General features: G+C 44.1%; 2 long non-coding RNA genes across 16 annotated transcripts in view; one reads left to right on the top strand and one right to left on the bottom strand.

Annotated features, from left to right (window-relative positions):
- LOC128908839 (uncharacterized) overlaps positions 1–26,158 on the top strand; it is a 69,346-nt gene that overhangs the window by 40,869 nt on the left and 2,319 nt on the right. The window contains exons 6-12 of one of the 13 annotated variants that reach the window (XR_008466133.1): positions 11,927–12,025; positions 13,981–14,800; positions 15,050–15,178; positions 20,695–20,755; positions 22,913–23,563; positions 24,230–24,433; positions 24,780–25,397. This is a non-coding gene — a long non-coding RNA (uncharacterized LOC128908839). Of the gene's footprint in view, positions 1–11,926; positions 12,026–13,980; positions 14,801–15,049; positions 23,564–24,229; positions 24,434–24,779; positions 25,481–26,158 lie in introns of those variants that run through there. The other 12 variants (XR_008466131.1, XR_008466139.1, XR_008466135.1 and 9 more) reach the window with 12 other exon arrangements.
- LOC128908841 (uncharacterized) overlaps positions 11,910–26,158 on the bottom strand; it is a 54,120-nt gene continuing 39,871 nt past the window's right edge. For all 3 annotated transcript variants that reach the window (XR_008466142.1, XR_008466141.1, XR_008466140.1), the window contains 2 exons: positions 13,931–14,062; positions 11,910–13,437 (listed from right to left, as the gene is read on the bottom strand). This is a non-coding gene — a long non-coding RNA (uncharacterized LOC128908841). The remainder of the gene's footprint in view (positions 13,438–13,930; positions 14,063–26,158) is intronic.

Below are 26,158 nucleotides of genomic sequence, written 5' to 3'. Positions count from 1 at the left end.
TCTATCACTCTGTGGTCATGCACTTGTGCAACAGGCACATTTACTGCCTTCACTGCCAGTGGCCAATTAATTGCCTGGTTCTGGGTGCTTGCTTAGAAATGGGGGTACTGAGCTCATGTGCAAACCATCTTCTTCCCCCTAACAACCTCCTTCCATTGCAGGCTTGAGGCTTTACAGTGGATACCTTGTCATAGTCAGCCCTTAGGAAATGGTAAAAATATCAAAGCATTTTGAGCAAAATGATGGGGAGCAGTAACAGGCTGTGGGTGAGACCTGGGAGTAACCCTAACTATCCAGGCAGGGTCCCCAGGCCTGCAGCCACATGGTTCACAGGAAAGGGAAGTGGTGCTTTTGTGCTCATCGCATCTGCGTTGAGTTGTCTCTCTCGGCTAATCCTCTCCTAACAACATGGAAAGGGGGTCTGTATGCAAGACCTGACTGTGTGGCCACTTTTGTAGTGAAAGAGTCTTTTTGTTTCCCACTTGCGCTCCGCTTTGGTTCCAGTAACTTGATGCTTGGTCTTCAATAGGAAATTTTTTTAGGGGGTGCAATTTAATTGTTTTCTCTGGCTCATCTTTAGACTATTGAGTGAAAGATGCTACAGGAATCAAAATAGAAGCACAGAAAGTCTGGATGGAGAGACTTCCAGAATTAGAGGAATATCAAGTCATTCGCAGAAGTCCTGACATCTAGGGATGGTGAGACCAGGGGTGAGATTCAGACACTGAACTGCAGATCTCTGTAATGAGAGCCTTTAGAGTCACATCACGGTCAGCTTGCCGTACAGCAGCCTAGGAGTGTTTACTGTATTTGTATATTCTCATCTCTACTGGAGCTCTACTTCTGGTGCATGTATCTGGAATAATAAATCCCACACGTTTCCAAGTACTTCCAGTTTGAGACTCAAAACACTCGGGGTAGACCTCCAGTTGCACGGAGAACACTGAACCTGTCATCTGTTGTGGTTCTTCCTGGACTGTGATGGCTGCTCTTGCTGGTCACCGAGTGCGGTCAAGAGGCCCAGATCTAGGAGAATCTACTAGTAAAAAAATCTAGGAGAAACTAATAGTAAACATTGTTTCCTTTTACTTGTGCTTTCAACACCTATTTTAGTTCATGATCCCACATCTTAAGTTTATCGTCTATAGGGTTTAAATTCATTACCTGTTTTTCCTAGCTAGTTTTAAGACCTTCTCTAATTGGATTCTGATGATTAGGCAGTGGCTGGTCCAAACACTGGATGGGAAAAGCTTACAGGTTTGGTCCATGCTGAAATCTGTCTGTGGATAAAGGCAAATATATTGGAATAATAATGATTTGATTAGTAAAACAGTTGTTTCTAGCTTAGAACTATATGCCTGAACTTCAATTAAGCTACAAAGCTTACAAAGGGTGGAGAGGGTGCATTGCAGCAGCCCTTGTGCAAAAGGGTTTGAAATTCCACTGCCCTTCCTGAGTAGGTGCTGTGGCAGGTAAGAGCAGCAATGGAAATGCTCTTCCTTGGGATGGCTGGGACACCCTTGATCTGCTGCAGCAGCACTTGGTTCCTGGCACTATGTGCAGTGGTGGGTTTTTCCTTGAAGTGTGTGGAAAGTACTTTCTTTAAAAGGCTGTGAAATCTTAATGTTCTCTCCTGGCTCCTGTGTAGTCACTGAAAACTGTTTTGCTGGAAGTTTAATGCAGGCATCCTGTTCACTCATGTTTCTGATAATGTCATGGACTACCGTATCTGATTGTCTAGATATTATAACCTTTAACTCTGTATTATGAGTATGTTGTAGTAAGGGCTCAGAGTATTCATATAGCTATTGTAACTGGCAACAGATGTTGCTTTAAAGAATAAGCTTTCTGCCATGAAAAACCTGTCCTTGGTGCCTCTTGATTGAAAGTCTGCCTTGAACAAAGGAGTACCATAGTGAAATTCTCCTTAAACTCTATGTTAGCCACTGTAAAACATGCCTCTCTCTTCTTAATCTTGCTAATGTTTTCTGGTTGAAACTGGGTGCTAATATAAAAACCACGTAGCCTATTTCCGTACTGCTAACTTGTGCTTGAGGAAGTGTCTACTCATTTAATGTTGGAGCTTGACTATTTTCAATGCTCAGCTCAGGTAAGGTGGAGTTATTTCCTCTGTGATTCTTATACTGAATGACAGGATGGTCTGAGAAAGCCCCGGGGGTTTTATTAGTGTCTCTTCCTATCTCAGTCATGTGTGTATGGCTCACTCCTCACTGCTGTGTGCCCAGTCTGGTCCCACCCAACTCCAAAAAGGCAAAGTGTAGGATCACAGCACTGTTACAGATAATTGAGCTTTTTCCAGACTTAATCCCCCTCAGTAAGGATAAGATGCAGGCAATAAGGGAACTAGGCAAAGGTGTGCTTTGGGTGCTTATTTGCCCTCCTTGTAGATCCCTCCCCCTCTTTTTCTGACATGGAAAGAATAGGCCCCAGTTGGTCTGCTTCTAGAGAATAGTCTTAAGTTGCGTGGTGCTCGGGCAGCTAATGATCAAATTTGGAGCATAAACAGCCCTTAGTGTTTGGTAGACTGGATAAACTGCCACTGAGAAACCTACTGCTTACCTGACAGCAGCGTGCCTTGAAGCCAACGGCATGCCTGTCTCCTTGCAATGCAGAGCTGCTGTTCTTATCACCTCGTGTTCGTAATCCTGTTAAGAACTCCCGAGAGCTGCCTTGGTGAGGGTTGGCCCTTTCTAGTTGATGGGGGGAGGGAAGGCTGAGGTGAGCAGGCACTGGGATCAGGTGGGAGTGCTTTTCAGCCTCAGGGTGCCTGTGGAGGTGTCCTGGGGTTACTGCGAGGGCCAGGCTCTTCCAAACTTTCTGTCCTCAGGTTGGCGCTCGCGCCGCTCCCTACCTCTGTTTTGAAATAAAGTGAATAGGTGTCTGTGATTTTGCCATATGTAAAGTGGTTAAAGCATCTTTTCAACAAGATTTTAATACATGTTCTGCTTTTGAAGTCTCCTATTGCAAATGGGATGATGTACTCTCTGCTTTTGTTGGAGTGGGGTATTGCAAATAGGATGAGGCTCTCTTTCTGTGTATCAGGGCAATAGAAAACCATAAGTTTTTCTAGAAGAAACTTGTTTGAGTCAGCAGGATTGCCTAAAAATTTAGAGAAATCTACAGTCCATGCTACCAATGGTAGAGTTGCATGGTATCACTCCTATTTTCTTTTCCCTATTTGCCTTCCGGCATAACTGAAGGTGCTGAAGCTGACTTGTTAGTTTGCAACATGAATGGTCACTCAACTTGTAGTAGGACTGGGAAGAGAGTCTGTAATATTACTCGCATGGCTCTATTAGCAACACTTTGTATGAGTAAGTTGGTAGAATAGTGTTGTTATGAGCCATCTGCGTGCATCTGCAGTTGCTCAGCAGCCTGAAGGTGCACTTGGAAGTCAGCTCTACCATAGCTGACCCTAGTAAGTTCTTGGTTTTTTTTTCCCAGAACTGTTGCACAAACTTAACATCAAGTGCTATCTTGGAGTCCTGAATCTTGCCAATGAAGCATGTGGGAAGCCTGAAAGATTTTTGCAGGGCCTGAGAGAGCTCCAAAGTAGCTTTAGACTTTTGTGACTATTTCATGGGAAACAAATCTCTCCTTGATTTCTTTTTTCCACTTGATAATAGTGTTAAACTCATTTTCTGCAAACCTGCTTTCAACTACCTGGCTAATCTATGCTGGCAGTAATTGGACACACCTAATGAAAGGCATAGTGGAATTTTGCTATGAACTGCAATGTTCTCTTCAAGTCAGTGGTCTCTTCCATTTGATAGCTGTCACAACAGCAGTTAAGTAACCTCGCTTCTTCCCTCCCCTGCCAGTGATGAAAGCTTAAAATGAGCCTTCAAAACTGTAACTCTTCTCTAAATCTTCATGAACAAAACGACACTTATTACTTTCTTAATATTAGACTGTGGCTCGGCCTTCAGAGAGCTCTCACTGGAATAGTTAACCATGGCAAGGGATTTAGGCACTTTAGGGCTACTGCTTATCTTGAGAAGTCCAAGGGGATCATAGTGATCCTGTTTGTTTGACTGCAGTCTTCTTGTACAGAGACCAGGTTCATTACCCTCCAATCCATAATATATTATGAGCTTATCTACTCATTCTGTAGTGGCATCCTGGTCTATACCCAGAACTGTAGCATTTCTGGGCAGTAGCAGTACTTATTCTTCTATTCAGTTGCAGCTCTTCTAGTATGCCCCTGGCATGGCAGGTGCCACGTGTATGGTGTGTTGGGGGTTTCCCCCCCCATTCCATAGCGTTCACGGAATACTGCCTTTCTTGTGCTTCATGAAAGGATCTCAGTCATGTAGGCTTCAGCCTTTTGCAAGGTTGTGGTGATGTATAAAAAGCCCATGGGTGGCTTTTAAGCACAGAAGGCACAACAGAGCTGTTAGTGAGCACGTCGCTGTCATCTACCAGCTAGCGCAGGGAGTTCCCACCCTGCATGGGTGCTGTGAGCGTTGCCCTAACTCTGTGGGAATGAGTCTCTGCCAGGGCCTGTTCTCTGCACGTGGGTCCTCCTGATCTGCTGACAGAAGCGTGTGTCCTGGTTACTTCATGAAGGGTCATGAGCCTAAAGCGTCTGGATAGCTAGCCAGGAGCTGTCTGCTAGGGCAGTGTCCAAAACAACCTTTTACTTCTTCCTTCTCTAAGACCTTGAAATGTCCATCAGATGGAAGAATCTGAAGCAGCAAGGGACTGCAGCTGGGTCTAACATGGGCTTGCCAGGGAGCGAGACCAAGTCACTCCACCATCCGCAAGCGTAACTGCAATGGCTCCGTCTGGGGAAGAGCAAGAGCTGAGCAGCAGACGCGCAAATGTTCAGCAGCCTGCGTTAGGCTACAAACCCCTGCTCTTGCCAAAACAAAAGCTCTCAGGCAGACCTGCCTCTGAGGGACTGCTTACAGCACCAACCCTTCAAAGACTTAGTGAGTGGCATTGCTGCTTGCTAGCCCAGCAGTCTGTGCAGGCTGCATCCTTGACCTCGTATGGCTGTCCTCTCTGCCAGAAACAGTGCGGAGATAATGCTTCCAAAGAAAAACTTGATTTCTCCCTTCAGAGGTGTGAAGTTGGGCCTTGATATTCCTTCTCCACACGGCTGGTGTATCCCTGAATGGTGCAGGCATTGCTGGCTCCCAGTTCTTGAGGCAGCTGTAGCAGGGCTGAGTGCTTGGCCAAAGGGGCTTCTTGTCTCCAGAATCAAGCTCTTGAAGGAAACAGATGCCTTGTCTCATCCATTAATAGGCAAACCAACTTTCCCTGTAGGTGCCTGGGGCGGGGGGGGAAAAGCGGATATGCTTCTAAGGTTTTTAAACAGTCACTATCTAGTATAAACTTATATGGGGCAGACTTGTGTTAAAGGTTCCTGTCCCAGAAGGCTTTTAAGCCATCAAGAGGGCTGGAAGGCATTTGGGCTGCTACAGTATAGCCTGCTCTGGGCAAGAGCTTCTGCTCCGTGCTCAGTCCAGCAAGGCTCTTAGCCCATCTCTGGGAGAATAGCTGTAATGCTATGAATTATTTCTTGTGGAAACTTTAGCTATTGTGCTTAGTGGGTTTACAGGAGCTTTTTGACTCTGATTTTAATGTATTTGTGTTGGTGGGGATTCTGAGTGGAATTACATGCCCAGGCTTTCAGATAACTGCTGTAAATACACAGATCCACTCTAGTCTCTGACTTCACAGTAGCAGCTGCTGCGGAGTTACAGAAACTTCATAGCTTTGACTGCATCTTATTAGTTCAGCACACTATTAATATCCCAGCAGCTTTTTGTATTAGTTTCCACACTTAATATTGGTTCTCCTTCCTTCTTCCCTGCCCTCTGCTCCCCCCCAGCCTCAGTCAGTGATTAAACTAAATTCATCTTGGGGCCGTTTCATTTAAGATGCCCTTGCTGCCCGCACCAAAGAGGGGAACCAGACTGGAAGCAAAACAATTGTGCTAACAGTCACCAGGTATATTTAGTGTCAGTGTCATCTGACATGCATTTATTGCTCAGAACTAGCATCTTTCCGCTTCCATATGGAGCATTTGTAGTGCTGGCAAAATCTTTCCAGAGAAACAGCTGCCGATTGGCTCTTCTTGTCTATTTGGAGAAAGATCTGTCCTTAAATACTTACTTATTCTGCTTGCTAAAAATGGCATCAAGCACCTGGCACTATCAGGGTGGATTTGAAACTTTACTGAGATGCGTTGGCTGCATCGCACCAAGACCTGGTGAATCCTTGTCTCCCCCAGAGAAATGGCTGCACAAGTACCAACAAGAAAACTATTGGGTGTAGGTACATATTGGGCAAGTCACTGCACAGGACTCTAAAATGCAAATTACAGTCTTCCTCTGGAAGGTTTTAAAACCAAATATCACATTATTACGGTTAAGTGGCTCTTGTGAAAAAGCTGCATGACTGATGTGCATCTCAGCTACTATTTGTTCTTAATGTAAAGAAATTCCATCCCAAATGGCAGCAATGCCTCTTCTTTGTGAGGTGCTGTATCTCAATAAGGCAGAGAATACAGGATGTCTTCTGAGTAGAGATTAGGAGCCAACTTGCCTTTGCCAGTCTGCTAATAACCAGAAACAGGGCAGGAAGGAAGTCTCCATCAAGTGTTTGGCACGACTTCCCCAGCCCCCAGGTGAGTAGACCATCTGTCTGACAGCTACCCCTGAGTGAGGCACAGGTCCTAGGTTGGGCAACCCACCAAGGAGAATAAAAGTATTTTGCCCCTTTGGTTGAGGGTAAGCAATTGCCACTTGTCCCCAGAGCTCACGAGGTCGGAAAGACATGACATGCAGATGGCTGGCAGAGTACTGAGGGATGGGTTTTACCCCAGCGCCCGGGGGTTTGCTCGGCTCTGAGCTCGTGCTGTGACACCTTGCACAACTGTGAGCCACAAGTGAATTTATGTGATAGCACCTTGAAACTGAGGCTGACACAGGGCAGTCTGAGCGTCTAGGACATCAAAGTACTTTCCTGCCCAAAATATTTTGAATTAGTTGATCTGCATGATGTGCTGCCAGCCTTCAAGGAGAACTGGGGAGGCCTGGCTATTGGTCAGCAGGCTGGGCTGGGAAGTTATTAATAGCTGCTCTTCTGTGGAAAGCATGAGTTTGGCTTAAACGTGATGCAAAGCTGCTAACTGGTACAGCAAGCAGATGCTGGACATCTTGTTTATTAATATTTGAATGAGCAAGTTATGCCCTGTGGAGAGCTTTGGGCCTCACGGCCTGAGGTCTCCAGGTATTGGCCTTTGAATCGAAGCTGTGTGGTCAGGCTGTGCAGGTGCAGGTCTGAAGAAAAGAGGCTGCCAGCTCCTGGTCAGGCTCAGGGTGTGGTGGGTGTTTCTTCTGTTCCTCAGTACAATTAGATTTCCTCAAGTTCCCTTATGCTTCAGTTCTTACCTGTGGGAGTCAGCTCTCTGTCTTTGAAGCAGCTTGATTTAAGGACAGAGATATAAGGAAGATGCTTTTCCATGCACTAAAATTTCAGTAAAAAAGATTGTCTAAGAAACTAAGCCCAAACATGACCAGTGTGGAACACAGGGTGGAAGACATTTGGAGAAATAAACAAATAAAAATTCCCTTCCCAAGTGTAATGGCAATAAGGACCTCCTTACGGAGGATTTGGCTGGATCAAAGGTTGCAGTAAAGCACGCAAGTTTAATAGATTAACTTTCCAAGAGTCATGCATATCAGTGCAGTGTGAACATGTTAACTTAGTTGAAAGAATGTTAAAACTTGACACCTTCCCAGGTCTGGAAAAGCCACTCCTCGACTTAAATGGGGGGGTCCAGTTTTCAAGTTGCTTTGGACATTGTTTGCATACGATTTCGTTTGGACTATGATGAGGAAAATGGCATAAGGTCTCTGTCCAGATAAAAATCCACCTCTGAAAGCGTGCGGTCATGACAGCCTCTTGCCCAGCTTCGGAGGCAGCTGAAGTCAGGTGAAGGTTTCTGGTGTGCAGTAGCTGTAGCACACCCTGCTCTTCTGGGATGGGACCAGCTCCTGTTGGACAAAGAGGAGGTGGCATAGCATTTCTCAGAAGGTTCTTGGTGAGTGTCTTGGTCATAAACTGTACTAATGCATCTTCTCCTTTAAATGGCTTTTGGGCAAACTATGATCAGAGTTGCTTTAATGATGTCATTGCAGGTACCTGTTGGGTTTGTTCTTGTGCCTTTGATTGGTGTTTGTTTGTTTTTTAAGGTGAGAGCTAGGAGAATAAAGTGGTATTGTCTTCTGTCTGAGGCTTGTATTTCCCTTTGTATCCTTCAGTCCCCTTGAGGAACAGCTACCACTTGCAGGACACTAATGCAAGGCTCTGGCTTAACACAGAGAAGTCTCCAAGCCAAGCCCTGTTTTAGTGTGACTTGCATTGTACATCCCTTGTAACAACTGGTGCTTCTTAAGGGAGCTTCTATCTCCCAGCATAATGCCTTGGATCAAGTTATTCCTTTCCCTCATCTTATCATGCTCCTGATTGTCCTGCTTAGAAAGAGGGTTGCCATGAACAGGAGCTGATGGAATATCAATTTCTTCTTATTAAAAAAGGTTCTTATGAAAGTAGTTCTTGTCCTGACTCTTGCAGAGAAACTCTATTTCCTTGGTGCTTGTTGCTGATCTATGTTCTTGTCTGTTTGATTTCCACCCTGAAAAACAGGTGTAGAGATGCTATAAGTAGCAAGAAGTCTAATGCATGCAGAGTTCCTCGCAGACTCTAAATTACAGTTTTCCTTCCTGTACCACAACCTCAGGTCCCTGACCTGCAACTGCAGCATATTTTCTGTGACTAACAGCTGTAATTCCCTAATTATCATGCTCTGTTCTCCTGCTGTGCTGTAGATTTTGTTACCAAGGAGGCAAACTAAGTTTCCTCATTCCTAGCCTCGCTCTGTGTACTTCCAACTGTTTTAAATCCACCATTTGATGCAGCCCATAAAGACAAATGACTATCTCTTGTTTCAAATATTCAAAGTCTCCAGAACATATTACGTATCTACATGCTGGGGAGGAAGAGGGCAAAATAAGTCTTTCTGGCTTTTCTTTTAGTGAGGGCAGCTGGTCCAAAGCTATTCCTACGTTAGAAAAAGTACCTTTATTAGCTGTAATCATTCTGTGTAGAGTGTTGGACTAAAAGTGGTCTCAGACAGTGGGTCCAAGTCAACTTCTTTGGTGAAAACTGTAGAAAACCACTGGGTTTGCAAACTGGTTTGGATTAATTGAGTTGTACTTTGATCACTGTAAATGTTTGAATAAGAGTGGGACTTGCATGAGCTCTGTGCAACAGAGGAACATAATGAACTTGGAAGAAAAAATCTTGGGCTCAATGCCTCTGGTACAATCTGTCCATGCCTCTGTCTTGGAAGAAGAGGTGTTGAATAAGGGCGTGAAGAGCTCATGGTTTTGACACCTGCAACGGTTGTACTGTCTTACCTGTACAGCTTTATGTAAGGCAGCACTTAACTGCTTGGTGTGATTGTAGCTGGTTTAGGTTTCTCTGGCTGCTTCCCACCCCCCCACACACCTGTGAGGCTTCCTGGGATGGCCAGCAGGTTGCAGCAGGTGTGCCTGAGGCTTAGGATGGGAAAAGTCACCGGTGCGTGTTGTGTTACCTGTCCATCTTCGTTGTGTGACCCTTCACCAGCAAGATGTGCAGGTCCCCCTCGCCCCTACCAGCAATATCATTCTTTTTCAGTGATATCAAAAGCCCTTCTAAAACAGGAGTTGGATGTGTAATTTAAAAACTTTTTTTCAGCTATAACAAAGTATCCAAGCTGCATTTTCCCTTCGACATGGCGTAGCAGAAACTACCTTGTACCACTCTACTGCTAATAGCCGTTAAATTGGCAGCAGTGCCTCAGAGGGGTATAGTGGGAGGTAGTCCCGCGCACTGAGAAGCTGCACTCCTTATGTGGCAGTTCCCAGCTGCTCAGTGTGTCCAGTTTTCATAAACTCTGCAGGTAAAGTCCTCATCTCCCCCCCATGAGCTCTCATGGACGTGTACTGCTGGTGCCCTCAAGCTGCAAGCGAGCAGTTTCTGGTGGATGGCTGTTGGTGAACCGAGTGTCTCTCAGATGCTGAAGGACTCCAGATGGGAGGAGGGTGCACTCACCTGTCTCTGACTCAATGAAAAAATAAATAAATAATTTTAAAACGCCAAAACCGAGGGGCCATTCACCTCTATAGGACAATGAGTGAGTAACCTGATGAATGATCCTAATAACATAATTAATGTGGTAGCTTATTTGGAAACTACTAGTCTTAACATACGCTTTATGGACCAGAATGGGTGTGATGGACGTGACTGGTATCTTATGGTAGTGCTCCGTGATGGTGCGTAAGCATTAACGCTCAAGTGCTATGGCTGGCACATGGGTACCTTATGTTCAAAAGAAAAGTATTGTAACTGAAATTCATTCTAGATAAGCAAAATGTAATAGTTTCATGGCCCTTTTATAATGTGGGGCTCAAATAGGGATGCCGGAGGCAGAAACCAGCTGAGCGCAGACAGAGGGAAACATCTGTATCTACTGCTCTTAAACTTGGAGGTCTCCAGTGAGATCTCCGTGACTGGGAGGCAGCTCGGGGGCTGCCTGGCTACGTACAGCGCTCAGTCGCAAAGATGGAGAGTGGGTCCTGGTCTCATCCCAGCACAGCAATCCCGGTGCTTTACTCTGTCCAGGCTCAATAAAAATACAGCTCTTGCTCCAGGCTTGGTGTGTTACCACCACCGGGAGAGGTTAAGATGTGAGAAAGCTGGGCGTAGAGAGCATCCGCATGCTGTGCTCTGATGTGCCCACAGGGAGCGGGAAGGGGATGTGTCACCAGACAGTGAATCAAAGCTATGCCTAGCAGCCAGCAGCAGTGTCCTGCAGCATTCCTGCGAAGGCACGCTCGCCGCCGAAGCACTCAAGCTGTGGCACTGGGAGGCTGGGTCACATAGAGAAGCAAGCTGACTCTCAGGGCTGAGCAGATGCTGTGCTACAGCACAAGCACACTCCGAGTTGCCTGGGGCTACCGCTGCCTCGCGCCTGTGGAGGTAATGTTAGCTGAGGGTGTTGGGGTGCGTGTCTCCCAAAATGGGGGAGCAGGTGTGTTGACAGCCATCTTGCTTAGATGAACTCCTTTGCTTGAGAAAGAGTACTCACACTTGGCAAATATAATTGAAGCTTTGACCAGTGTTGTAACTTAACTCAGCCGAACTGAAGCCCAGACTGCAGAGGGATGGTTGCTGTACCATAATGCTAAGGTATAAAAGCTTTTGGGGCTGAAGCAGAGCAGACACTTTACGGTCAACTGAAATTAACCACTGTTAGTGGTTGGGGGAAATGAGTGTCAGTCTCTAACAGCCTTCTAGTGCTGTGCTGTCCAACTCTATTTCTGTGCAGGGTTTCATACTGGTTTGCCAGCTACAGCACTGCCTCAAGCGATGCTTGAAAGCAAGCTGGTGTTGCTGAGGGTCACAGGGATAAGTGCCTTGTGAAAGGTAAAAGACTGAGATAGTTAAAGACAAATGTTATGGCTGTTACTTGGTTGTGTAGTTAAAGGGGATGAGCAGAGGAAAGGACTACATCTGAGTGAAGGGGGACGGATGCTGCCTTCTGAGCGCTACTGCTGGGGGTGATGTTCTTTGCTTTTTCTTCCTGTCAGTCCCACCAGCGTAAGGAAGCAAGTAGCTGGGAGACCTGAACTGTAAAAGCAGCCACTGATATACAGGGGGGGTTGACAGGTAAGTGATGGTGTGGGCTGCTGTCAGGGGACAGACCGAGAGTGTCCACACAATGTGTGGGCATGTTGTTAAAGTGAAGTATCTGATGTGAGCAAAGGGTCCAATAATATAATAATAAAGTAAACATGTCTTAAAAACCAACCAACCAAACAACCTAATATGGTTATGTTGCAAGACTTTATTGAGCCTGAGTTATGGAACAGCATCTATGGAAGCAGACGTGAGAAGTCGGGGCAAGTGTGGAGCACAGGAGCGCTGTGTGTGAGTATGTCGGGTGAGCGAGCAACCGGCATGTGTTCTGTCATATGTGGCCATGTGGTGTGTGTTCAGGGGACTGGTATTGTGTGGTGTGGTTTGTGTCATCAGTAGCGTATATGTTGGCACATGCACGTGGAGTGTTCTGTGTGGTGCACCATGCTTGTGCAGTGTCACATGTATTTGTGGCATGTCATGTATGCAAACGCGTGTGGCATCACGTGTGTGGTGTCACGTGTGTGCAGCACGTGCTGTTTGTGGTACCTCACGTATGGGCATAACAGGCGTAACAGGTGTCTCATGCGTGTGGTCAGATGTGTTGTGTCATGCACATGGGGTCTGACATGCATGCAGCATCACACATGCGGGGTGTTGTGTCGTGTCACAGGTCTGTGGCAAATGCAGTGTTACACACGTGCAGCACAGGTGTGGTACATCCTCGTGTGCATCACACGTGCAGCATCACGGGTGCGGTGTAATAAATGTTGTGGAGCAGAAGCGTGCAATGCCTGAGTGTCTTGTGGTACAAGTGTGCAATGCAGGTTCTGTGTCACGTGTGTGACACACACGTGTCATGTGTACCCACAAGTGCATTGTGGTGCAAGAGTGCATGTTGTGCAGCGAGCAGAGGTGGTGTGGGGCACACCCTGTGCACTGCCCCACTGTTTTGTGGCTCACCTGTGCATTGCGCGAGTAGCACGCAGGTCCTGTGTCACCAGCGTGCTTTGTATCCCAAGCGTGCAGCATGCACCTATTCTGTTTTTCATGTGTGCAGTGCATAAGTGCTGTGCAGGAGCGGGTTTTATCTCCAGTGGGTGTTGTGTGGTTTAGGTGTGTGTTTTGTGCCTCAGGTGTGGTGTGCAGGTGGGGGGTGCACGAGCGGTTGGTGTCTCACAGCTGCAGGGGGAGTGGTTTGTGCAGCGCATGAAGCAGCGCCCCTGGGTGCCACAGAGGTTCTCCCCAGAGCTGCCCTCCAGCCTGCTCTGAGCCCTCGCATCCCCCTCCTCCTGCCTGGGTGTTGTCAGGGCTGGCTGCAGCTGTCTGGGGATGAAGCACCCCGTTGGGGTGCCAGCCAGTCTGGCTGCTGTGCAACAGGAGCCTGCCTGCAGGCCCACTGGCATTTTTCAAGGCTGAAAGGGTTTTGTGTGTCCCGCTCCCCACCACTGCACAGCCCTGCTCTGCCTGAGCTGAAGCCCTGTCAAGGGAGGTGGTGTGTTACGTTCCCTCTGTGCACATTTCTGCTACAGCAAGACCCACCCTACCAGCCACAGTCCCAGGGGTGAAGGCGCAGGCAAGGCAAACTGCTCCAACACAGCACCTGCATTGCAGCAGGAGGGATGCTGAGGGGGCAGGAACATGTCCAAGTGTGGTGGGACAGAACTGTAGCTCCTGGGACCAAGCCTTCTGCTGTTCCTCCTCCTGGCAGCATATCTGCACAAACAAGGTTAACGGTTAGAGACGTTCCTCACAGCGACAATCTGCCACTATTTGTCTAAGGGTGGTGTCAGTCGGGGGGAGAAGTCTTGAAAGCATCTACACTAGTCAGGAACCAAAAACCTCAATGGGGCTTTGGCTCTGGAGCTGCTTGGATGCTTTTGACTATTTACTCTGTGTTCTTACGCAGTAACAGTTGATGCAAACACAGGGGCATTTAGTGCTTGTTTTCAGCCCACTCGCCATAGCATCACAACTCTGACTTACACTGTTTCATCACTGGACCACAGCTCTTCTCTGGTTTTGCTATTTTAACTTAGCTGAAAAAACCCATATATACATCATGTCATGCTGAATGTCAGAAGTATTTATTTTTTATTTACAAAGCAGCTCTTTCATTTTGTTACTAGTAATGTATATTTAAAGTACACAATAATAATAAATAGATATATACAATAATAAATGGAGGAACGAGGGGTGCTATTCATACCTTAAACGCATTGTTGCCACGTAGTAACAGTTTCCTTCCCTTCTTTGCAGTCCTTCAAAGATCTTCCAGTATTTCACCATCCACCAGAAGAGGTGAAAGTCCTCGCACAGAGGCGGTGGCCTCGGCTGCTGTCTGAAACAAGCATCACACATCAGAAAAGATGCAAAACGGACCCAAAGGCTGTTGCATTGTCTGCAGCAATTTAAAGCACTGCGGCCCTTTCTCAACCTGGCAAGAAACTCAGGCATTTGATTTTGTTTTATTTTTTAACATGTGCATGTACTTAAATGCTATATATATACACACAGAGCCACACACATTTATTTACGTATATATACACATATTTGGGTAGATAGACAGATGAAGATGGATATTTCTTCCAGTGGTTTGTCCCATCTCAACACCTTCCTTCCCCTGACCCAGTCCCAGGTACTCAGCTCCTGGTTGAGCCACAAGCATTAGGTCAGCTGCTGTGCGTTTGTAGTTGAAGTGTATTCCGCACCTACTGAAACTGCTGCAGCCCTTTGTACAAATAAAATATCTATAAAATATTATAATTTTTATATATAAAATAATATATATATGTTTATATATGTAGATATACCAAAAATATATAAAAGACCTTTTACATACACACACGTTGTTTTTTTTCCCCTGACTTGTACAAAGGCATCTGGCATAACCAACTGACCATCCAATACTGCCCAGACAATCCCGTCACCCAAAAATGAGTGCACCGACACGTCACCAAAACCAACGCAACTGACAAACGAGATGCAAATGGTGCCGAGTATGGTCCTGCACACACGGCAAGTGCGTGTACACCACAGCTACGCTTGTTAGCCAGTTTCTTGGAAGTGAAAGCACAGGGTAAGTTACTCTGCAACATGTGTTTTTTCATGAGAGGAAAGCGTTCAAAATTTACAAGACAATTCTATAGCTGTAACAGGAGCTTGTACTGTACGTGCCTCTTATGGCGCCTTGATACTGGGCTCATGCTATAGAGACCTCACTGTTATCTGCAGAAGACTTTGTCTCGCTGGGCATTTTCTGCACCAAGCTTTGCATTCCTACCCTTTTCCCCAACCGTCCTTCCCTAACAAAGGCTCTTTTTTTCAGGAGAATTAAGGCACAAATTGTCGTATCTGTTCCAAGGGCAGAGTGTGTTGGTCTTATTTACTCTGTGAGGAGCGCTGGCATTCATGGGACGCCAACAGCTGGATCTGAGCATTTCCTTTAATTGAACAGGTTTGCAGTCTTTCTGAGCTGAAGCAATTCTCCACATCACACAAGCCTGCATACCAGAATAAAATGAAAATTTAAGAGCGCTGGCTAACAAGACCGAGAAGTTCATTGTTTAAACAAGAGGCCAATTGTCTGGGTACTCCAGTGCCCCGTTCCTCCAACATTAAACCCACACGAGGGACAGCAGCCTAATCCACAGCTTGCCGCCAGGTGGTATAGAAATTAATCTTCCACTTACCCGGGCTATTAGTTGCGGTATTCATAAAGGTTTGCAACCCAATGAGGCAAATGACTGAAATTTTCTCCTTGTCATGGAGGGTTGTGGCAACGTGGCAGTATGAAATATCGGCCTCCAGAAGTGCCCCCCATGGTGAGGAAAGCGTGGACGATGCACACCGTGGGGAGACTGGGGGGAACACCCCCCAGGAGCTTCTGGTTCAACACATGCAGCCCTGGGCTGTCTAACTGCACACCAAATATGTGGGAGGACAGAGGATGGACTGGGAAAGCCCAGGCTCACCAAGGACCTGAGCACAGTCCACCATAACATGCAGGGCTGAGCAAGACTGGTGTTTATGAGGAAAGGAACTAAATATGGATTTTTTCTCACCTTTTAGCAACACCAAAACGCCCATTTCTAGTCTGACAGGACCCTTGGGAGTGCTTGACACACAACACAGGGACCCTTCTCTACGTCTCCCAAAAGCTCAAGGACATGCTTCGGATCTGCTTGCCAGGACATTTAACTCATCTTCCTAACAGGGAGAACAGGGGAGGAAAAGAAATCCAAGTCCTTTATTAGACTGCTGCTCCATTAAAGTCCAAGGAGGAAAGGGAAAATACTCAGCAGCAAGCAGGTGATCAAAACAGGGACAAGACATGCTGTCCCACATAAATATTTGGAAAGGTAAAAACCTCACAAGTTTTAGCACAATCTCTTCCAGTTTTCATCTGCTCCCATTTCACTGCAGACCTAATTCTTCACAAAGCTGTGACAAAGCTTTTCACAACACCAAGATACATTCCATTTGATGCAGATAATATTTACAAATATTACAACTGTTTTCCCCATTCTTCCCGGTTTTCCCAGCAGTTTACAATCCCATCTGGCTGTGGCTTTTCTTACTGCCCTCTCAGTGGCTTTCCTAGCCTCAGGAGCTCGCTCTCGTGCCACAGGAAGATGGCAGCCTCTTAATTTGCCTGTGTGGTGACCGACCTACTTGCTATGCAAATGGAAACGCAAAGAGTCAGGGCCAAGTGCAAGTCAGTCCCTCGCCACGTGTTTGCGCGTGACTCTGACTTGGTGCCCAGGTATGTCTCCAGGGCGTCCCAGGTCATTCCCCATCCCAGAGAAATGGTCTGGAAAACACAACAGATTTTCCCAAATGGTAACACCACAGTCCCCGTTGCTCCATGTATTCGTCCTGTCCCTTTCCTCACGTGGCAGCAATTTAACAGTTTATGTGCCATCTTCTTCCATGTCTGCTGTCAAATTTCCATCTACACCAAATTCATGTTTTTCCAGGGTTTAATTAGGCTAAAGGTCCAAATTCTGCAAGATAATAGAAGAACTCAACAAATCCAAAAGGCTTTAATGCAGATTTTTATGGATCCCATGAATAGCAGCAGAGCTAATGCAGAGCTTGGGCTTAGAGGAATTTGAATCCGAATTATTTTTGTTCCTCATTTGGCTTGCTTTATAAAACATACAGCCAATAATTCCACAGCCTCTGTCAAACTCCTTGCTATAAATAACAATTTACCACTGAAAAGAAATTTAAAGGGTCAGAGCTGTGCTTGGAGATTCACGTATCATCCACAAAAGGAGCTTCCGAGTGAGTTGGGGACAGGCTGAAATTTCCCAAAATGGGAAACAATGGGAAGAATTGAACAAATAAGGTGTTTAATTCCTTCTAGTCCTATATCTTTACTTAATCCGGTGTTAATCCCACCTGCAAACACGGCCCCAGGATGAGTCACTAGACAACCACACACCCAGACCCAGCCTCCAGCCTAAACCTGAAGGGCCGGGCAAAGAGCAGAAGAAAGTCTGCAGTCCCTTTGCTAACCTCCATCCTCAGCTGTCACTAGATCTAGATCTAGTCTTTGGTAACTCATTCGTGAATCTAAACTAGCAAACCAGTTACGGGGCCCACCTCGGGTCCTGGTAGCAGTAGCTGCAAGGCTGGCTCTGTTTAGCACGATGGTGTATCCCTGACCAACACTGAGCACAATAAAGCATTTTCCTTTTCCTCATCCAACTTTGACTAAAGTACAAGGATTCAAGAACTGAACCAAGACCCATGGCTTTCCTCAGCTGGAGTCTCCATCTCAGCACTAACCACTGCCTTAATACTACAGAACTGTTTAGTTCAGTTTAGGAAAACTAAAACTTAATGCTGCTCCAGAGAGGAGCAGGTTCCTGCAAGTGCGAGCTCTCATCCTACCTATCTATGCCGGGCTGCGTTCCCACAATAAATGTAAGCCTGAATCCTCTGTGTTGACATCCCCAGACCTAGCTCCAATTCTGCTCATAAACAAAGCCACAATCAGCAGACCTAGTCACAATCATCATGGGTCATTCTGGCAAATGCTGAACAGAAATGCGTGTGTCTGCTAAAGCCGGCCTTTATCTTGTAGCTGCAAACATTAAGAGACCACTAGTTATGTAGGCTCAGCTAACTCTATTTTTCTAAAACAACCCTGTTTCCCAACTTTGTTACTAATCTTAAAATCAACAGCAGCCTACCAGACAAGAGGAGCAGGCTGTGGATGGGACAGCTAATGTCTGCCCTTAAACTGCCTGGCCAAAACTGGCATAAGGCAGAAGACTTATAACCAGCCAGGAAAAACACTGCCCTAGGCTCTGACCCAGTGAACAGAGACAGCCAATTGTCCACGACCTGCTTTGAAAAAGTAAGGCAGCATTTAGCGATTCCAACACCGGCTCTCGTTTTGTGAGGATTAGCTTTATTGTGTGTCTCTGTTATCTAGGTCAAACAAGCTCTCCATTTCCAAACTTTCATCACCACACAGCAACCTCCAAAGTGTTGCTCTTCCAATTCCTCCTGGGTGAAGATGTGGGAAACAGCATTTGGCTCTGCTGTCCCATCTCCCTGTCACTAACGTAAACTGTTAATAATGAGGCTTCTCTGTTGCTCAACTCAGACCTAAGCAAAGCCTAAACTCTAGACTTAACCTCAGCAAAAGCAGTACCAAGCATCAATGATAATTTCTTCAGAAGGTGAAAAAGGTATTACATTAAAAAAATACCAATGTTCACTCTAGAAGGATTAATATTATCAAATAAACAAGTACACCTGCTTTTTGGCCCAAGGAGAGCTCTTATCCTAAACAACACCAATCTAAAGCAAATTCAAGACTTACCTTGGAAAAATTTTTCTCACTCTTACCAGAGGAAAATGCAGAAAAAAGCAACCCCTCCCCTTATAGCTAGACACCTCAAACCCTCTTCTTTAAGATTAATTTGAATTGTTGGTGTTCACTCACTCAAATTGTAGTTACAGATATCATAACATGTCCCAGACCATTGCTCAAAGTCTTAGTTCACAATAAAACTAGCACAGACTCCCAGGTCTGGAACAGCAGTCAGCTTAAGCAGTTACCCATTCCCCCAGGTGAACGACCTCCTAATCACAATCTCTAATTTTTTCCGTCACTATTTTGATGGACACTGACTACCTAAGGTAGATGACAGCTCCTTTAAAGTACCAGTCTATAATTCTGTTATCGTTTGAGAGGGTACCGATATTTCTCTTACATAGCCTACTGAAGGCTGGGGCTGTAAAACCACTACAAGATGTTTCCTGCTGGAAAAGTTTGTTGCTCAGTATGAGAAAACCATTTTGTTTGATACTAAACTTTACTTGAAAGTTACCTTAGTGTTTTACAAGCATTGAGAAATAAGTTTTCTCTATATATATCAGAAATATATGATTACTAACTGAAATTTATAGCCGGGTCCATTGTCTGGTAGAAGGAAGTTAGCTCTGCTACTTTATTTCTCTTGAAACACATAACTGAGTTGCGCTTCCCATCAGTGATTTGCTAATCTTTATCCATGAAATCTACTTTCTAGAAGCACTTTAAAATATTTGTCCACCTCCATCGCAGTCCTAGATTAGGCATGTGCTACTCTGTGCAGATGGAAATTAGGGTGGAAGTGGGTGTGACAGTTTACAAGAGTGACAATCTTTATGAAAAAAAAATTAGCCACTCATGGGCTTTATGCAGTAATTGCTATTGAATACAACTGGGCAGAGGACTATTTATACCTACAGCACTTTTCACTCTGCGGTTAAAACACAGCCCCACGACTGCTGCAGGCACCACAACCTCGGAGAAATACTTTGAGCCAAAGTCTGCCCTTTTAGAAATCCCCTTTTACAAGTGTGAAACTTTTGTGGCCATCTGTTCTGCATAAAACCAGCACCATTTGCTGGGTACACAGCCTAAGCACCCTGGAAGACCCAGCTTGTGGCAAGCATCTCCCCTCTTGCATCCTGCTGTCATCCATTGAGGGCCATTAAGATCCTTTTTCTTTTTTTTAAATCTTACTACAGCTCTCACTTTCCCACTGGCGCTTCTGGCCGTATCTTCTAAAACACAGTTCCAGTCTTGCAAATGTGAACTCCTGTCCACATGTGATGAGTTCAGCGAGAGCTGCTGACAGAGGACGACCCTGCTGCCACCCCAGACAGGGCCTCCACCTCTCTCTAAACCAATTTTGAAAATGCAGCATCATCTCCCAGCGGGCCCTCCTCTAGAGAGGACAAACCAGAAAAATGACGGTTATTCACGTTTAACAGGCTGCAAGATGCTCAGCAACTTTGAGGATCAGGGACCTACAACATAAACATCTGCCGCTCTCCCCTTACAATCAGGGAAAAGAAACAGCCAGTTGAGGGCAGGATTCACCCAGCCTCCTGGAAGTACCTATTTCAGGAAGAGATGCATTGTTATTTCTGCCCACTGACTATCAAAGAGGAGTAGCTCCAATGTGGGATATCTCTTCAGTGGTTTAGGAGAGTCCATCTCCCCAGATTGGAACTGGTACTTCAGCAGGGCATTTTAGTGCTATGATAAGCTAAATATCTATTAACACTTGCCAAAAGTTGACTATCCCCAAGTACTAAGGCATTTGCAGAAGTGGACACACGTGAAATATTTACCATTGCTCATTCTTTGTGTGAGAAATGGGAAGCTCGTTATGGCCAATATCTAGCTCTTCATTTCTAGATTTGACATATTCAACGGGGATTGCTGGGGTAAAGCAGAAGTAGGAGTCTTGGTTTTCTCACAACATACAGAAGTTTGGGTGTACTAGAAAAGAAATAAAATTTGGCAGAGCCTGTTCAGTCCTGTACGAAGTAGGGGGGCAGGAAGCACATCATAACCGACCCATCTTTGACATTTTGCCCAACAACATATGCAGTGCATTTTCATGGGAATGTTACAAGGTCAGCTACTAAATGGAAATGTTTTGTCTTTAAGTGCAGAAGAGCTACAAAAGTCTCTCTGGAGAACCCGCCTGCTCATAGCTGCTTTGGGCTGTTTAAGGTATGCTTTTTCTAGAAAAGAGTAATGTTAATTTTCAGAATACTACAAATTATAATAAGAGAAATAAACAAAAAATGAAATAATTTTTTTTTTAAAGACTAGGGATTTCTTCTTCCATTCTCCATTGCAGAATATTCTTTATGTCCTTCATCAGTCTTGTACTTGGTTACAGATGGAAAATATTAGCTCTGGTTTACAAAACATGGCCCCGTTTCCTGTAACACGGCACAGGTTGGACAAATCTGTCATTTGAGTAGTGTGTCTATTCTGTGGCCAATTCTGTAATCTACGAGCAATGTGATCCTAAACAAGGAATCTCATGTTAGCAGCCAAGATTGGAAAATCCCTGTTTAGTGCGATTGCTGCCAAAACCATCTCACTTGCTAAGGACAAACTAATTTTCAATCTGCAGTTTGGGAGCACTTGCTTTTCCTTTTTAGCTCTTTTTTTCAAAATAAATAAAAAAAATCTCACTTTCTAAGATGACACAAATATACACTTGATTTTAAAAAGTGCAACATGGATTTAGAAAAACGTTTAAGGTGTAAGAAAAACATCACACTGTCTATTAAATAAGATTATTCTATTTTTTAATACAATTTGAACAAATGCTGTTTTGCAGATGTGAAGAGTTGTATTTCAGAACTAACAGCAACAAGATTGCTGTGTACAAATAAGAGAAGAATAGCAAGGGAGAAAGAAAGAAAGAAAATAAAAGGGTGATACACAGTACAGGTAGGACATAGTTCAAGGATGATCTAGATACAGCTTTAAATGAGAACTTGACCTCAGTTTTCAAGATGGATCAGGGTCATATAAATAATGGTAATGAGGATATGAGATGATGACAACTAAGATGGAAGAAAAACTCAAAAAATTTAATATATCCAGGTTAGTGGACACAGAAATGAAAGAAAGGCAGAAGAAGCTACATTAAGTATTTATGATAAGTTTCCCGGGTCATGGATGCTTCCAGCTAAGAAAAAAAGATTATAGTGCAAGAATATAGTGACAATATTTAAAAACAGAGCTCAGATAAATTAGTCAAAAGAATTAGATTTAAGTATTTTTGAAGAAATCTTGAAGAATACTTTTGAAGAAATCTTGAAGAAGAGAGAAGCTTGATGAGACAAAGGGGAAAGCGATTGTATAACATAGACCAACTTAACAAGCTTTGCGTGTACCAAGTTAAATGACTTTTCTTCTAGAAAAATTTTATCAAAGAAAGCTGATGGAAAAGATCTGTCGTGTTTGGACATTAATGAACCATTTGACCATGGTGACACAGGAGAAACATTACTCAAGATTAAAGATTAGCAGAGAAACTGTAAATTGCATGAGAAGTGGAGCCAAGACAAAATGGAAATGAGTATTTTTGAGAAGTATCAGGTTGGAGAAAAATTACGGGCAGAAATTGTCAAGAATAGCTATTGAACAGATCTTTAAGTACTTTCATTCACTATCTTGAGACAAAAATACAGAATCTTTCAATGAATTCAGTTGAAAAGCATTGCCAGCAGAAAAGAATTTGGGGGCTGCTGTATACAAGGAACTGCCTAAACTTAAGAAAAATTGCAAAGGGAGGGTGACCTTTCCATAGTTTAAAACGCAATGTTAAATGCATGAACCTAGTTGCAAGGGTTTATTTTTTACAATCTGATAGTTCAGTAAGAGCTGCAAATGACTGAGAAGCAGTTGTGAGCCTGAGCTGATCCTGCAATAACTATCAGCATCAACACGGTGCATTTATGAAAACAACAAATGCTATCTTACACTGTATCATGAGAGGAGTCCTTGGCAGACACGAGGAAGTATTAATGCTGCTACCAAGTGTCAACGGTATCTCCTTCAGTGTATTGGGTACGGTTCAACTCTCTCAGCATTTTAGAAAGAGAATTTCATCTGAGTATGTGCAGAAGGGTCACAAAAGCCATCATGAGCCAGACCTGGCCTCATTTGGTATCACATGTACCTTTTCCAGGGTTTGAATTCTTCTTTCTTTGCCCTTCTAAATGCTCCTTCTGTGGTTTCCTTTGTGAAGAACTACTTTCTGTTTTACGAAAGTTGGGATGGGTGTTGTGGGGTTTTTTGTTTGGTTTTTGGTTTTAAGTTAAATATTACTAATGTTAATTTTTCTTGCCTTTTCACTCCTTGCAGAAATTTGAATTTGTACACATTACAGCACCTCGCACTCTTTGCCAGCCTACTGAGCTCAGGGGGTTGAGGGCTCATCTAAGGAAGCAGATGGTAAAACAGGAGGAGGAAGAAGAGAAGGTTGCACTGTCAGAGCAATCAATGCCTGGAGCAGTTTCTCACTGAGAAATGTATGAGCAAGACTCAAAACTCTAAGAGCAACCTTAGTAAGGTTAGGAGAGGGACTGCCTCACGCTTCCCATGACAGAGGGTTGTACAGGACAGAAATCCTGATTTTCCATGTGTTACTGACATGGCACCCTCCAAGCATAGCAATCCAGGTGCAATCATCAGTGTGTGTCAGCAGGTCTGTACTTTGCCACCTGGCTTCAAATGAAGGGTCACCCGGGTCCTGCCCAATTTCATGATGCAACATGCAGAAAAAAAGTTCCGTTTTAATTCCTCAAGCTACCTCAACTCATGACATTTTTATCTCTTATCCAGCACGCTTAATGACACTGAAGAAATCTCTTTTAGCAAAAACAAGCTGCAAGCAGTGGACTCAGCTGTGGGATTGCCCAGCACCTTTCTGCATCTATCACCCTTCATCATCTCTGTTGCAGCACAGCCTGGTCCAGACCGGCTCCTCCTGGGAAACATCGATCCTGAAAGCTGGTGTGTGGGAGATGGGTACAGGAGCCTCACGGAAATTCCCCTGGCCTCCTAAAGAGCTTTTCTCATTCCCTGGATCTTCTCTAGCAGAGCGCAGGAGCTAATAATATCCCTCTGCTTCTGTTATATAGCATTTCCTTCCCTTAATTTTAACTTCTACTGGTCGCATTACCAGCTGCTCCTTTGCCTCTGCTGCATGACTGAGTGTCAAAAGCAGCCATAAATCAGCTTTTTGTATTCATCAAAATGATTAAATTGGCACTTCCTACCCTTCTGAAGAAACAGAATTTTAAAATACAACTTCTAAATGCACTTTAAGATTTTATTATTTTAGTTAACATTCAAAAGGTTTTTAAAAGACAACACAAATCAAACTTTCCTCAGAAAAGGCATGTACTGAGATTTCTTGAGAATCACAGCCACCGATCGGCATGAGAGGGTCAAAGCCACAGCTCCCGACCAGGGATGCGCTGGGGACCAGACCCTCATCCATGACAGGCAAAACCCAGCGCTGTTGCGCTCGTGAAGACATGCTTGCTGGGGAGTTGGAGCTAAAGAGTAGGATGGGCTCAGGCATACCGGCAACAAAACCCCTTATTCAAATCCTCTATGTATCTTACCCTGACATTCCCCTGTATCCCAATCCCTCATTCTTTTTATTTTTTTTAGAGACAAAATCCAGCACAGCTGACAAATGGGAAGCAACTTCCTGTCCAGAGCATCCTCATGTGACCAGAGAGACAAGAGCCAAGAATCCTCAACAGGAGATAACCATTGTGGAAATGAGGAATTTCCAAACAACTCTTTTGTGATCCGCCTTATGCTTTTCTTTCAACGGCTATTCCTAATAAAGCACATAAAGTATCAATATAGGTATTTATTGCTTCCCAATATAAGTGTAGCAATTGCACATGAAAACAGAACAAAGTATATGATTTTGAATGTATATATGATTCGTTTTTACCAAATTCACAAATAGCTCTTCTCTTAAAATATATACTAAAAGACTTGTCTAGATAGTTTCCTGAAATATTTGCTCAGCAACAGTCATTAGATTTCAAACATTAGATATAAGCAAATGAATTGTTTACCCAAGGGGGGGCTGGGGGGGAGCTAAGCTTTTCTTTTTAATTCATCAACTAATTTTGAACAACTGAAATTTAAGCTGCTGCGTTCATCTAGGAAATACTAACAGGAGTAACTATTTTCTCTCTACTAGCAATCCGTCTTCAGTTTCTTGTGAATGATAATCCATACTGCTTTTGCCTGAGGAGCCGGGGATTATGTTTCCCATTGACCTTCTACAGAGGCTTCCAAAAATAGGGAACCAGGAGAGGGATGGCACTGAGTGCCTGCGGAGCATAGGTGGCTCTTCCTGCTTTGCACCAGGGATGCAAAGGATTTCAGCTTTTGTTTTCTTGGATGCTTTTTCACCCTTTCTCTACAAATATGACTATGAAAACACAGACTATTGGAAGTCAAATGCCTATTTTATTTTCTTTGTCAAACAACCTATCTCCTTTTCACTCCTAAAGAAATAATTTTAATATGCTTCCACAAACACTCAGGACTGACATTTGGAGCTGTCAACTAAAAGATCCTTCTTTTCAGGTATTCACTTTCTCAAGGTAAGTATAAAATTTTTTAAGTGTAAGAACTAAAATCTAGTGACATTCATGGAATATGCAAGTGTAAAAATGAAGTGACTGCTACACTGCGGCCTTCCCTCCTCCCTTCCCCCGCCTTTGGAGAAATAGAAAGTGAAGACCTACACAGCAAGGACAAGAGAAAGTGAACTAATATTTAATATAAAAACTTGCAAGGTATCCCCTCTTCTGCCATTTATTTCAGCTAGAAGATAAGTAGGAATACAGAGAAGTTGTTCATTTTTAAGATTACTTTTAACCCCATATTACTTGTTTTCAGTTCTCAACCAAAAGACCAAATGGCACTGTACCTTTTTTTTGTTTTTAAAAAACAAGCAAAAACACGTAATTCCTTGTTACCATTTTTGACAAGCAAAGGCCTTTCACAAGGAATACTACAATAAATTCAGCCTTCCAAGAGACACTTGCTTACAAAGTTATTCCATATTTAATTTTTGGAATGAAAAGACGTGTCAGAAAGTCTTTGACAGTACATCTTCCATTTATCACACATTCTGCTCTACCATAGTTTTTTTTCACTCCTGCAATATGTTTTTTGCTAAGGCACAATAGATTTCTTTTCAGGAGGAAATATTAATTGTTTGGAATTTCATACCCCGTGCAGGTGTGAAAGGCTCCAGTGACCATTCCTCCAAGTGGTGTACATTTCAGTGGTAAAACACCACTAATTATATAGGCATAAATTACACTTTTCCCTTACTCTTTAAAAAAACCAGTCCTGCAGGGGTTTTATGTAGCACTGCTATTTCTGACATTTTATGTGGCAAGTTTTGTATTTTTATTTCCACAAAGAAAACTTTACAAGCAATTTTATTCAGATACCCACTTCTTTAAGATATTTTCAGATTACAGATCCATTGCACTCAACAATTAATGTATTTAAATAATGTAATCATTAAGAGCATGAAAATAAGATTAAAGGCACTAAGAA

Source organism: Rissa tridactyla, chromosome 4 (assembly GCF_028500815.1).
Source record: "Rissa tridactyla isolate bRisTri1 chromosome 4, bRisTri1.patW.cur.20221130, whole genome shotgun sequence".
NCBI classification, from domain to species: Eukaryota; Metazoa; Chordata; class Aves; order Charadriiformes; family Laridae; genus Rissa; species Rissa tridactyla.
The sequence above is the reverse complement of the archived record's forward strand: the minus strand, read 5'-3'. Positions and strand labels throughout refer to the sequence as shown.